This window comes from Juglans microcarpa x Juglans regia, chromosome 8D (genome assembly GCF_004785595.1).
Source record: "Juglans microcarpa x Juglans regia isolate MS1-56 chromosome 8D, Jm3101_v1.0, whole genome shotgun sequence".
Lineage (NCBI taxonomy): Eukaryota > Viridiplantae > Streptophyta > Magnoliopsida > Fagales > Juglandaceae > Juglans > Juglans microcarpa x Juglans regia.
In genome coordinates this window covers 24,858,059-24,871,302 of record NC_054608.1, presented here as the reverse complement: position 1 = coordinate 24,871,302, position 13,244 = coordinate 24,858,059, and positions in this window count along the sequence as shown.

Sequence of the window (13,244 nt, the reverse complement as noted above, 5' to 3'; positions counted from 1 at the left end):
AAGTGGTTAACACTTACTTTCATTAGAAGCCCAACATGATAAATCTGAATGTCCTGTGCTACGACTATGTTAATGTCATAAACATAATGTGCACACAATAACATATGACAACATAGTCAAAATTAACAATTCTCACACACATACAAAACTCCTACTAACTAAATACAATAGAAGGCTCAAACAAATGCATATTGGTTACTTGCTCCTGAAATATTTTTGCATCCAAAATTTTTGTCAGTAGATCAGCCAACATATGTTATGTGTAAATGTACTCAACACAAATATGAGACTCATCCATTCTCTTTAATAAATAAATATTCAATGTCAATATGATTGGAGTATGAAGAGCTCTTAGAGTTTTGAGAGAATGAAACTACAACAAAATTATCACAAAATATCTTCCATGGTCTCATAATAATATACACAATACTCAATCCTGAGAAAAAAGTTGAGGAAGCTATTAGTGCTTGTTTGACATTTGTACACAAAAAAAAACCCCTCCTGTCATCACGAATTCATAACCTTGAGTTGATCTCCTATCATCTGGACAACTTATACAGTCAACATCAAACTATCCAACTATATCTAGAATGTTGGATCACTAATATGTTAGCAAAAAACTTCTTTGCCCTGTAAGTACCTCAGTACATTTTTAGTAGGTTTCTAAAGATTCAATCCAGGACCACCCAAGTATATCCCAAGTACACTAACAACATAGGCAATATCAGGATGCTTCAATGCTTATTCATACATCAAACTGCCAATAAATAAGGTATATGGAATAAGTTGCATTTGGTTTCTCTCACTATCATTTTGAGGGTATTAAGATTTAGTTAGTTTATCACCTTTTACAAAAGGTGTTGTCCTTAGAGAACAATCTTGTATATTAAACCTATTTAAAAGACGAGCCCAGAGTGCCACTAGATATGTCACGAACAATCTGTATACCTAATACATAAAGGCTTCACAAATATCCTTCATGTCAAAATGAGAAGACAACATATGCTTTGTCTCAAATAAGAGCTCAATGTTATTTGCTACGAGTGATGTATCATCTATATACAGTACGAGAGGAAACATATTTACTCCCATTGAGCTTCAAATATATACTTTGATCAACAACATTCTCTTTAAAAAAAACACACAAAACCGAACAATCTCATCAAACTTTAAATACCATTTTCGTGATGTTTGTTTGAGACCATAAAAAAGAATTTTTCAGTTTGCACACTATATGTTGCTTTTCGTTTGTTATCAACAAAGTCCATAAGTAGATATGGAGTTAGATAATGATTGAAACGTCAACAATCTCCCAATATGTTCATCAGTGATGCACATATAAAGAATTAATCTACAATAGAGCATTGCTCAGTGAGTTGAGTAGGCAAGACCACTCTCAAAGCTAAATCCAAGTTCTTGATAGCTAAATTAATAGCAAAAGACTTGTACCAATCTTCCTAGTTGGTTCCGATTCGCGTCTTGATGACAGACAATTGTAGAGGCATGGTAAGATTGCCAAAAGTCAAGAATAACACAATTTATTATACATACACAAGAGATACTTACCCATAAATATTTTCATAATGAAAATATGATCTTCATCTCAAACATATGCTAGAATCCAAATGAGATAGTCCAAAATTCCCAAAAGCTGAGAATAGTACAAAGAATTATTATTCATACACAAGAAGTATGCACCCATAAATATCCTCATAATGAAAATATAATCTTCTTTTCAAACATGTTTACCAAAAGCTGAGGATAACATAAACTTTATTATGCATACATATAAAGTATGCACCCATAAATATACTCATGATGAAAATAATTTTCATTTCAAACATATACTAGAATTTGAAATAGAAAATAAATTATTATCCATAATCATGTCTTAATTTATGCTAGAGTCCGAAAAATATAATGGACTCCTACGCATGATAAAGAAAAAAAGTTAAATAAAACGACTTAGGGTGATCCCTTTATCAACTAGATATGTATGCGTCACCAAGTACTGCAAAATACTTAAAAAAAGAATTTATCATTCTAAGCATCCTCCCAAATAATTATTCACAGATAGGATGGAAGTAAATATTCCCATTGATCTAAGAATTTAAAAGTTTCATTTTCATCCTTTTGTTATAAACAACAATAAAATTCAATGACAGGTAAATACATAACCAATCAGAATTGTTGAATTGTTGATTTTATCCATCTTTCATTGTTTATGCATGCAAACAATGTACAAGTCTTAAAAGAAAATGCATGAAAACGTGCACAATATTGCAAATATGCATTTATTTAATTAGTTATTGGGAAATAAGGATGACAAAAAATAAGAATATTTTTGAATTCTTTTTCTAATAAAAAATTATTAAAGTAATAATAATAATAATAATTATTATTATTATTATTATTATTATTATTATTATATTATCTCGGATCTGGATTGGGATTCAAATCCGTGTTAAACAGGGCGACCCGATCAACTGGGTCAGCCGATCAAACAGGTCATTGTCAATGATCAAACAACGTCAAATAGTTCAAGGTAGGTATGGTTATAAGATTTGATCTAGGCCAATAAACTTAAACCCAAAAGGATTAAATTGAAAGCAACAATGGGCGGAATCACATCTACAAGCTTCAAGCCCAAAAACAAATAACACAAGCTTCAAACTCAACTTAATACCAAATACTGACTCAATGTGGGGCAGCGTCGTTTCTTTTTTTTTTTAAGAAAACCCCAGATGTAAAACGACGTCGTTTTACATCTGGGTGTTTTAAAAAAATTTCAGAGTCGGAAGTCGGAGCTCCATGAAGATCCGAACTCCGACTCCGACTCCGAGATCATTTCGGAGTAGCTCCGAACTCCGACTCCGAAATCCGACCACTCCGACTCCGTCGGAGTCGAAATCGGAGCGGATGTCGGGCGGAGTCGGAATTCTCAGAATTTTGCCTAGTCCTACTTGCATGAACCAGAATTTTATATAACAAATCTTATAATATTTATTGATTATTTAAAATTATTAAAAATATTTATATAAATAATGATCAATATTATAAAGATTATTTTTATATTTTTTTGTCTGTAAGATTTTGAAAAGAACCTAAAAAGACATTCGTCCTTACAAATTCTCCTCTCATTTTAAAATTTCTCATAATTTTAATTTCAAAAATTACTCAAATACAAAATATTTTTCAATTTTTATTTTTCAATTTTTTTACCTAATCATTATTAAATCATTACAATTTTTCCGAACTTCGAAACGAAACATAAAAAATAGTACAACTTTATCAAATTTAATAATAAAAATAATATTAAAAAATTTATATTCTAACAATATTTTTTAACTTTATCATATTTTTTTTTAATTTTTTCTCTCTTCTTTTCCTAAACTCAATAAAATATCTTAATTTAAACCATTTTATTATTATTTACAATCAATTTTATTATTATTCACAAAATTATCATCTCATGCATCTAATTTCTTAAGTCCCTTGACGTACTTTAATTTCATTGTAGAAAAAAAAGGCTCGACATAATGATCAATGTTTTAAATTCCATACTGTACCGACTGGTACGATTGGTATTTACCGTACCAAGTAGTGACCAGTACAGGAAATTTATGTATCGGGTCAAATACAGATCATACTGGTGCGTCTCAGTCAATATCGACCAATTTTTTATGTACAGGCTGATTACGGAGTACTGGCCGAAATTATTATTTTTTGTAATTAATGTAAAAATTCTGAGTTTTTCAAAATTTTTACTATAATTCTCACATCTGAAGACTATTTTTTTAACTTTTTTTAAAAGTAATTCTACATACAACCATGAAGTGTGTAAACGTCGCGTAATCGCTTTGAAAAAGAGTAGGGTTCACTATTAAAAAATTAATTTTTTCATGTGGATTCTATATTTTATTCACTTTTTTCAAAGTGATTACGCTGCAGTTACACAATTTACGGTTGCAAAAATATTTTCTCTTTTTTTAATCCCCTTTTCTCGAAGACTGAAAATCAAACCCCTACTTCCCTTTTGTGGTAAAGATGAGTAATTATTATTTTTAAATAATTGGATTGAGAACTTAGAAGTATTATTGAGTTTTATAAATATATGTTTTAACTTTTTAAGACTTGTATTGATATTATTTTAAAATATAATTTATATATATAATTAATTTATTATATATAGACTACCCCAAAACGGTACCAATACCCAAATATTTCACTAGTGTCTTAACCGAAATGGTATTCAAACCTTTGCTATTGATTATTCAATGATCTGTAATGCAGGACAAGCAAAGTTTAATTTGCGTCTATCTTGGTCTGATCGAATGAACGAAATTCATCGTCTAGCATATTTATAGCATTGCATCAATTTTCTTTCGGACAAATAATAGCAGTAATATCTGTTGAGATTATAATATAAATAATTTTTTTTAATATCAGAATAACTTTTAAAAAAGAGTAATTCTACATACAACCGTGAAGTACGTAAACGCCGTATAACCGCTTTGAAAAAGAGTGGGGTCTACTGTTAAAAAATTAATTTTTTTAATGTGGGTCCCATGTTTTATTCACTTTTTTCAAAGTAATTACGCAGCAGTTGCATAATTCACGGTTGCAAATATATTTTCTCATTAAAAAGAGTAATAATTGTAAGTAATATCACATAGAAATATGACTTTAAATTTGAGTAATTTGTTCTAAATGACGGAGAAAATATGGAACAAAGTGTTCCCCAATGATAATACTTTTGTGACGGCATGTTTCATCCGTTCCAAACGGCAAAAATGCTTATATGAGGTGAAAGTTGATCCCCAAGATAAAAACCCGATCACAAAAAAATTATTTCTGGCAGAAAGATCCTTGACAAGATTAAAAAAAAAAAGATAAATTATTTATGCAGTGTTGAGTGAACTCTCTATATGAACTTCTGCTCGACCTCCATGTTGGGTGAATGTCGAGTGAACACTTTGTATGAACTTCCACTCGAGCTCCATGTCGAGCGAGTGTTGAGTAAACTCTCAGTATGAGCTTCGTTGAGTACTATTTCAAGCGAGTGTCAAGCAAACTCTCTGTATGAGCTTTGCTTGAGTATGTTGAGCGCAGATCGAGTGAACTTTTTGTATGGAGCTTAGCTCAAGCCATGTTGTGGCAACGAGGATCTCCTGCATGTCCTTGAAGCGACGTATCACCAGTTGTTCAAGGTTATTGACTCGAGCATCCAGACAATCAAATCGAGCATCCATGTGGATCAAGTGATCAAGCACCATCTATATGGTTGGCTCAATAGAATCCGGTGCAGAAGTGAATGGTGTAGAGTTGGATGGAGCATAATTGGATGGGCAAGTAGTAGGTGCAGGAAGATCTAAAGGATGAGGACGAATATGTGCACGACTCAGCTAGATGGTCTTACGACCAATAGAAGCCTTAAGAATAATTCTAGGCTCGTGAGAATAAATAGTAATTGACTGGGACAAAACAATACGCATGATAAGATATGCAAAAGGTAATCCAGTCTTGGTCTTACTCGATTGAATAATTCGACAAAGGTGACTTTCCAAGTAAATGGGAACGTCATTGATCAAATCATAGAGCAGACTAGGTTTGTCTAGGCCTATATCACTCTGATGGTTTGTAGGGTAGAGATTAGTTAGCACTACATGAATGAGAAGGAGATAGTCATGTGGAAACTCGACTGTATTAATTGGTGTCCGACCATCCCAATTAATTTCATACCCACACGAGAAAGTGGCAATGGCGACCTTTCTGGGAGCAAAAGTGGAAGAATAAGGATAAGGGGGATCGGTTACATGAGGGACATTAAGCTAGTTAGCTAACATGCTCGGAGTTACTCGAAATTGAATGTTACGTAGGCTAACTCCAGATGAGTCGTATTTCGAGATGGCATGAATATTGGAGAAAAGCTCTTGAACCAACTCCACAGAAGGGGAGGGATGACCAGTGGTTAATGAAACTCACTGACGAGACTCAAATATGCGAGGCACTATGGTCTTGTGAAACTCACTCAAAACAATTTCACACTCAAGAATCAGATTGTAATGAGAGAAGTTTTGAGCGTTTCTTGCCCGAGGATCATAAAATTGTGTTTGGATTAATTTTTATCTCCCGTGATAGCAGTATCATAGAATTGATGGGTTGTTGCCTAGCATTAGTCCACAAAGCAACTAGTTGTTGCCTGTTGGAGATTCAACTGATCCTTAGAATTGATGGGTTTAGCAAGTGGAAATCAATTTAATGGACTTGAGATGACAAATCTTTCAATTTACTAAACAAACTTCTCAATGCAGGAATTTAATCAGAACTAAAAATTTCAAATTGTTTTCCCAAAGTAGAAACCTTCACATATTTGAGTTTGGAGTCTTTGAAAATTCTCACATATTAGCCATTATAATATTCTCACATTTCTTTCTTGTACTCTTAATTTACCTGTGAATGGACTGATGTTTTGGTTGATCGATAGAGCACTGCCCTATGGTTTTATGTCTATAGAAAGGTGAGTAAACACGTACGTTACTTGTTTCAAGATTCAGTACAGATATAGAAAATCCAAAAATTCATTACAGTTGTTGAAAATTCAAAACAAATGGTTAAAATAGTGAGATAAGATGAAATAGTTATAGATGATAACTAAAAGTTAAATAAAATATTATTTTTTAATATTATTATTGTTTTGAGATTTAGAAAAATAAAATTGTTTATTATATTTTATGTAAAAATTTTAAAAATTTGTAATGATAGGATGAGATAAAATAAATGAGATAAACAATTTCTGTATTTTAGAAAGTGATTATTAGTAAATTATATATGTTTTTGTTTTTTTCTTAATGATTAAGAATGTTAAAAAAAATTAAATAAATAAAAAATTTATAACTAGCGGTATCCCCAACTGTAAACCTAGGAGGCCCGCTAATACCATCCTGTAGAAAATTCAAAATAAATCTCGTTTACTTTCACAAAACTTTTAATCTCATCTAATCATTACAACTTTATCAAATTTTTATACAAAATAAAATAAACAATTTAACTTTTTTAAAATTTAAAACAAAAATAATATTAAAAATATTTTATTTAATCTCATCATGGGCGATACTGCTGCCACCAGTCACTTTAAACCAATGAGTGGCTCTACAGCCACCGCTCCCAGTAGAGCCCCCGCTAGTTTAATTTTTTTTTTTTCATACATGTATTTTTTAACATTTTAAAATATTTTTTTAAAAAAATAAAAAAATACAATATTATTAAAAAGTACATCCTTAATTATTAAGTAAAAAAAAATTAAAAAAAAAAAAAAAAACTGGGAGCGGGGGCTACCAGCAGGACATATACCATTTCCACCAGTCACTTCTTTTAAAGTTAACAAAACAAGAAGATAAGAAATACCCTCAGCTACTGGGGAAAGCTAATCTTCTCGGAGAAGTGAGCAAAACAAATACATGAACCTGCCCAAGGGGTAGCCAAATTATTGCAATGATGGAATGGGACACACCCAGTCCATATACTGTGTTGGACATTGAAGAAACATCACTAATTGTTACAAAAGTAATGAGATGATCTCCACCGACACAACGCCTCTCATTCCAAGTAATATCTTCAGCAGTATACGTCCATCACTTCTATTAAACATACATGACTTTTCCACCAGTGTAAAAGAAAAAAACATGACACTATCACCACAACAAATCATTCCGTCTCTACAAAGGAAAGAAACAAAACAAGTCAATGCAGACAACGATAACATTACGAATATGAAAAACTCCATTACGGCAATCAAAGAGCTGGCCACTGGTAGGAAAACAGCTCCAAACAGAGCAACCAATATCAGCTTCTTTAATGTATTTATCCTTTCCTATTAGGTTGTTTACAGCTTGCAAACCATTATAAATACTCTTATACAATCATGATTCAGGACAAGTTTGGATAATGGAATATACTATTCAGTATTTTATTATTATTTTTTTACATACTATTCATTGTTATTTAATATTATATAATTATATTTTCACTACTATTCATAGAATATCTGAAATCACCTCAGTACTCAAACACAACCAAGATTTCGTTTGGATCCTTGAATGAGCTCAGCTCATCTCAATTAGGTTTTGTTTTTTATCTATCCTAACATCTAAATATATAACTCTCAAATTACTAAATACCATTCAATTCAAAATCTCTTTATAAGTGTGATCCACAATTTATTTCAACTCAACACCTCTTTACACGTGTGATCCACAACCTTTTTCAACTTCTCATAAATACATCTACTCATTTTAATATCCAAACATATGAATTCATCTTAGGTGACTCCCATAAAACTCGTTCTACCATCTCAACTCGCTACTATTTATAAAAAATTTAACTCATTTCAATTCAGTTCAACATGGAGCTTAGTGATATCCGGTATCGGTAGTTGTTTTATGCAGAAGGACTTTAATTCAAATTCGTGTAAATGGGTGCAAGTTGGCTTGTCAAACATGCTACGTTTGCGCTTGAAGAAGATATAAACAAGTTTAGGTATTGAAAAAGAACTCTCTCAAAAAGACATAAGAAGCCCTTGTTCTGACTGTCTATCATATATACTATACGGGTGTTTAAAGGAGTCTAGGTGCATTTATGTAGAAAACAATACAAAATACAAAGAAATTACGAGAAATATGCATTATGCAGATCAATCCATGAGAATAGCGTTGCCTTTTAATGTGGAGTAATAATGTTGATTTTAGAAGAGATGAACCCAAGAAAAATGCATCCCTATTCCCAAACTGCCTCAATATCATAGATCTCACTCATAATTCTGAAGTATTTTCTGTGTTTCGATCTATCTAGACTGAAAAGGAGATATTAAATAGGTGCCGATGAGCGTTCTTAGCAGATACTTGTAATAAGATAATTTTCAGGGCAGCACAACCCTTAAATTCATAATCCAAGAAACAAACCAATGGTTATAAGTAAATAATCGAAGTGAAAAGATTAAAGTTGATTGGTAGCAGGAAGATTCTCCATTTTTAGCAAGGTTGAAGGCTAACTCCAAATTGTTTAACTGTACAAATAACCAGAGAAGAGAGACAGAAAAAGAGAGAGAGATGGATGACATGGCAATAGTGGAGTGGTCTTAAGATTCAGCTCTTTTAAACGTATAAGTCATTCATCCATCGCAAATAATGGATTGTGTTTGATTCTAAGTCAAGCTCTTACTCCAATTGGATTCCAAGGTCATTCAAAGTTGAAGATAGATGAAGATATTCCAACCAAAAGAAATAGTAGCAACAGAGGGGCGACTTGGGTTCATTTGTTGAGGACTTCATGGAAGATTGATTTCAACCATTTTTCTGTTTTTTACTTGGTCTCCTATAATGCTTGTATACCACATTGGCTTAAAATGGTACCCATCCCTGGATGATCATTGGGATAAAATCCAACTCGCAAGTTGTCCAAAACCTTTAGTCCAAAAGATGCTACATCGGCGTTCCCCAACCATACACGATATTCGAATCTCCTTCTAATCCAAAAATCATTAACCAATTCCACCTTATTTTCTTGACATACATGATTTGAGCTGTTATGAGTTATCTCAGCATCATAAATAAAACACCTAAACATACCATGTTCTTAAAATAACAGAACATGATACAATACAATTCCACTTATCTCCTCAAACTAGTGTGGCCCTTCAACATCTATTACCCATGCTTCTCTTCCCTTCAGTTGGGTATTAACCGAACTCTTAACAATTTCAATTTCTAATAAATCATCAAGATTGTTTGTTGGGAATAACTGTATATCTAAGACTAACTCGAAGTATAGTAGCGAAAATAAGCAAAAGAAAATACTGACAATCACATAGAAACAACACCAAGATTTAAGTGGTTCGGCTCAAAGTGAGCCTACGTCCACTGGTGGGGTCGGTATCAGAGCTTTCACTATCAACAAAGATGGAGTACAGAAGAATAATACAAAACTTCTTTCTCAAAGAAGTTATCTCTCTTGCTCTCTCACTTCTCTCAAGAAATCACTAAAACAAAACAAAAATGATTTCTAAAGTCTATTGTGAAAAGGAGGCGCCGTTTGATATTTATAGAAATAGTGAGAATTCACTTCTGTGAACATTGGCTAGAGCGAACTCTCGAGCGAGCGTAGGTTTAGGACATTTCGCTCGAGCTGAATGTCGAGCGAGTGTCGAGCGAAGCTCTCTGCCTGATTTCACTCGAGCGGGCATACGACATAGCACTATTTCAACTGAATTCAAGTCACCTCTTAACAAATATCCACCTTGGCTTGAACTCTGCCAATTCCAACACAAAAAAAACCTCTGACCACAAAACCAACCCCCACCACCAAATCCCTTACGGGAATCACAAAATGCGAACACCAATTAAGTCCAAACAGAGTTTGAACTTGTACACTGCAACTGGCTTTGTCATTATATCTGTTGGATTCTCAGTAGTAGCAATCTTCAGAATCTGTATAACACCCTCTGTAACAATCTCTCTGAGAAAATGATACCTGACATCAATGTGCTTCGTTCTCTCATGATACATTTGATTTTTGGTCAAATGTATTGCACTCTGACTGTCACAGAATACTAAAATCTCATCTTGCTGTAATCCCAAATCATTGATTAAGCCTTTCAACTAAATGGCCTCCTTAACAACCTCTGCTACTGCCATGTACTCTGCCTCTGTAGTTGATAAAGCAACTAATCCACTGTTGCTTTCCAACTGATAGCAGACCCACACAAAGTGAAAACATAACCTGTCAATGATCTTCTTTTATCTTGGTAAATAATCTGAATCAACAAAACCAGTAACTTTGGAACTGAGATCAATATCTCTATCAAATATTAAGCCAAAGTTCAAGGTTCCTCTTAAATACCTAAGTATCCATTTCACAGCCTGCCAATGAGTCTTACCCGGATTAGCCATATACCTGCTAACTACGCTCACTGCCTGTGAAATGTCCGGACGAGTGCAAACCATTGCATACATTATACTGCCAACTGCACTGGAATAAGGAACACTAGCCATGAACTATTCCTCTTCATCTGTCTGAGGAGATAGGGAAGCTAAAAGTTTAAAGTGTGTAGCAAGTGGTGTACTTACTGGTTTGGAATCAAACATTCCAAATCTCTAAAGAACTTTCTCAATGCACTTTCCCTGGGACAAGTACAACTTTCTAGCTTTCCTATTTCTGAAGATTTCCATCCCCAAAATCTTCTTTGCAACACCTAAGTCTTTCATTTCAAACTCATTTCTGAGTTGGGTCTTTAACAAACCAATGTCAAATATGCCTCTAGCAGCAATAAGCATATCATCAACATATAATAGCAAATAAATGAAAGACTTATCAGATAATTCCTTATGATAAACACAACTATCATAGTTACTTCTCAAATAACCATGATCAATCATAAAGGAATCAAAACGTTTATACCATTGCCTTGGAGACTGCTTCAAACCATATAATGATTTCTTCAATCTGCACATATGATCTTCTTTACTTTCAACAATGAACCCCTCTAGCTGATGCATATAGATGGTCTCGTCAAGCTCACCATGTAGGAACGCTGTTTTAACATCAAGTTGCTGTAGCTCTAGGTCATACAATGCTACTGTAGCAAGTAGCACTCTGATCGAACTATGTTTCACAACTGGAGAGAAGACTTCATTGAAGTCGATGCCTTCAATCTGACAGAAGCCCTTAGCAACTAAGCGTGCCTTGTATCTTGCATCTGTGTCAACCTGGATTCCCTCTTTCTTTTGAAGACCCATTTACAGCCAACAGTCTTCACCTTCCTTGGCAACAAAGCCAAATCCCATATTTGGTTTTTGTGAAGAGACTCAATCTCTTCAATCATAGTTGCGCACCACTGTGCAGATTCTTCGCTCTTGACAGCTTCTGAATAACTAGAAGGCTCCTAACCAACAGTATTCTCTGCCGTAGTAAGAGCATACATCACCATATCTGCATGAGCATATCTCTAAGGTGGTCTAATCTGCATCCTCTGTCTACCAGTCGCTATATTGTAGTCTTGCTCACCTTGTGCGCCGCTACTCGAATTAGAGTCATGCTCATCTGCAATAGCATGATCTTGGGTGCCACTGGGCAACCCTTGTGGTGCTTCCACCTGAAACTCCACCTGCTTTCCAATATCCTGTTCTTTACATGTAGACACAATAATCTCCTTTCTCGGATTAAGCATGGATTTTTCATCAAATACGACATCCCTACTGATCACAAACCTGGGTGATTTAAGATCAGCACACCACAACTTAAATCCCTTCACCCCACTGGCATACTCAATGAATATGCCTTTCTTTGCACTTAGCTCAAGTTTTCCATCATTAACATGGAAATATGCAGGACAACAAAAAATTTTCAAATTTGAATAATCAGCAAGAGTATCAGACCATACCTCATTTGGAGTCTTCAAACCAATAGTTGTGGCTGGAGAACGATTGACCAAGAAGCAGGTTGTGTTAATTGCTTCAGCCCAGAAATCTTTAGACAAGCCTGCATTGGAAAGCATACTGCGGGCTCTCTCTAAGAGAGTCCTGTTCATCCGTTCAGCTACCTCATTTTGCTGTGGAGCATGTCTAATTGTACGGTGTCTGGCAATACCTTCATTTTTGCAGAATTCATCAAACTCACCTCCGCAAAACTCCATACCATTGTCAGTTCGAAGTCACTTGATTTTCTTGCCCGTCTGATTTTCAATAAAGCTTTCCACTGTTTGAAGTTAACAAATACATCGTTTTTCTGCTTCAGAAAATAAACCCAAACTTTCCGTGAGAAATCATCAATGAACGTAAGCAAATACTGAGCTCCACCTTTTGATGGAACAGAAGATGGACCCCAAAGATCAGAATGAATATAGTCCACAGAACTTTTGGTTCTGTGAACCCCTGTAGAAAACTGAACCCTGCACTGTTTTCCAAACACGCAATGTTCACAGAAATCTAGTTTCTCTATCTTCTGGTCACATAACAAACCTTGCTTACTCAGAATAGACATCCCTTTCTCACTCATATGACCCAAACGCATGTGCCACAAACGAGTGACATCTGAGTCTGGATCATCTGAAACAGACACTGCAGCTGCACCTGTCACTGTAGAGCTCTGAAGGAAATAAAGACCATTTGTCTTATCTCCTTTCATCACAACCATGGAGCCCTTACTGACTCTGATAGCTCCACCTTCACCAGTATACTTAAAATCCAAAG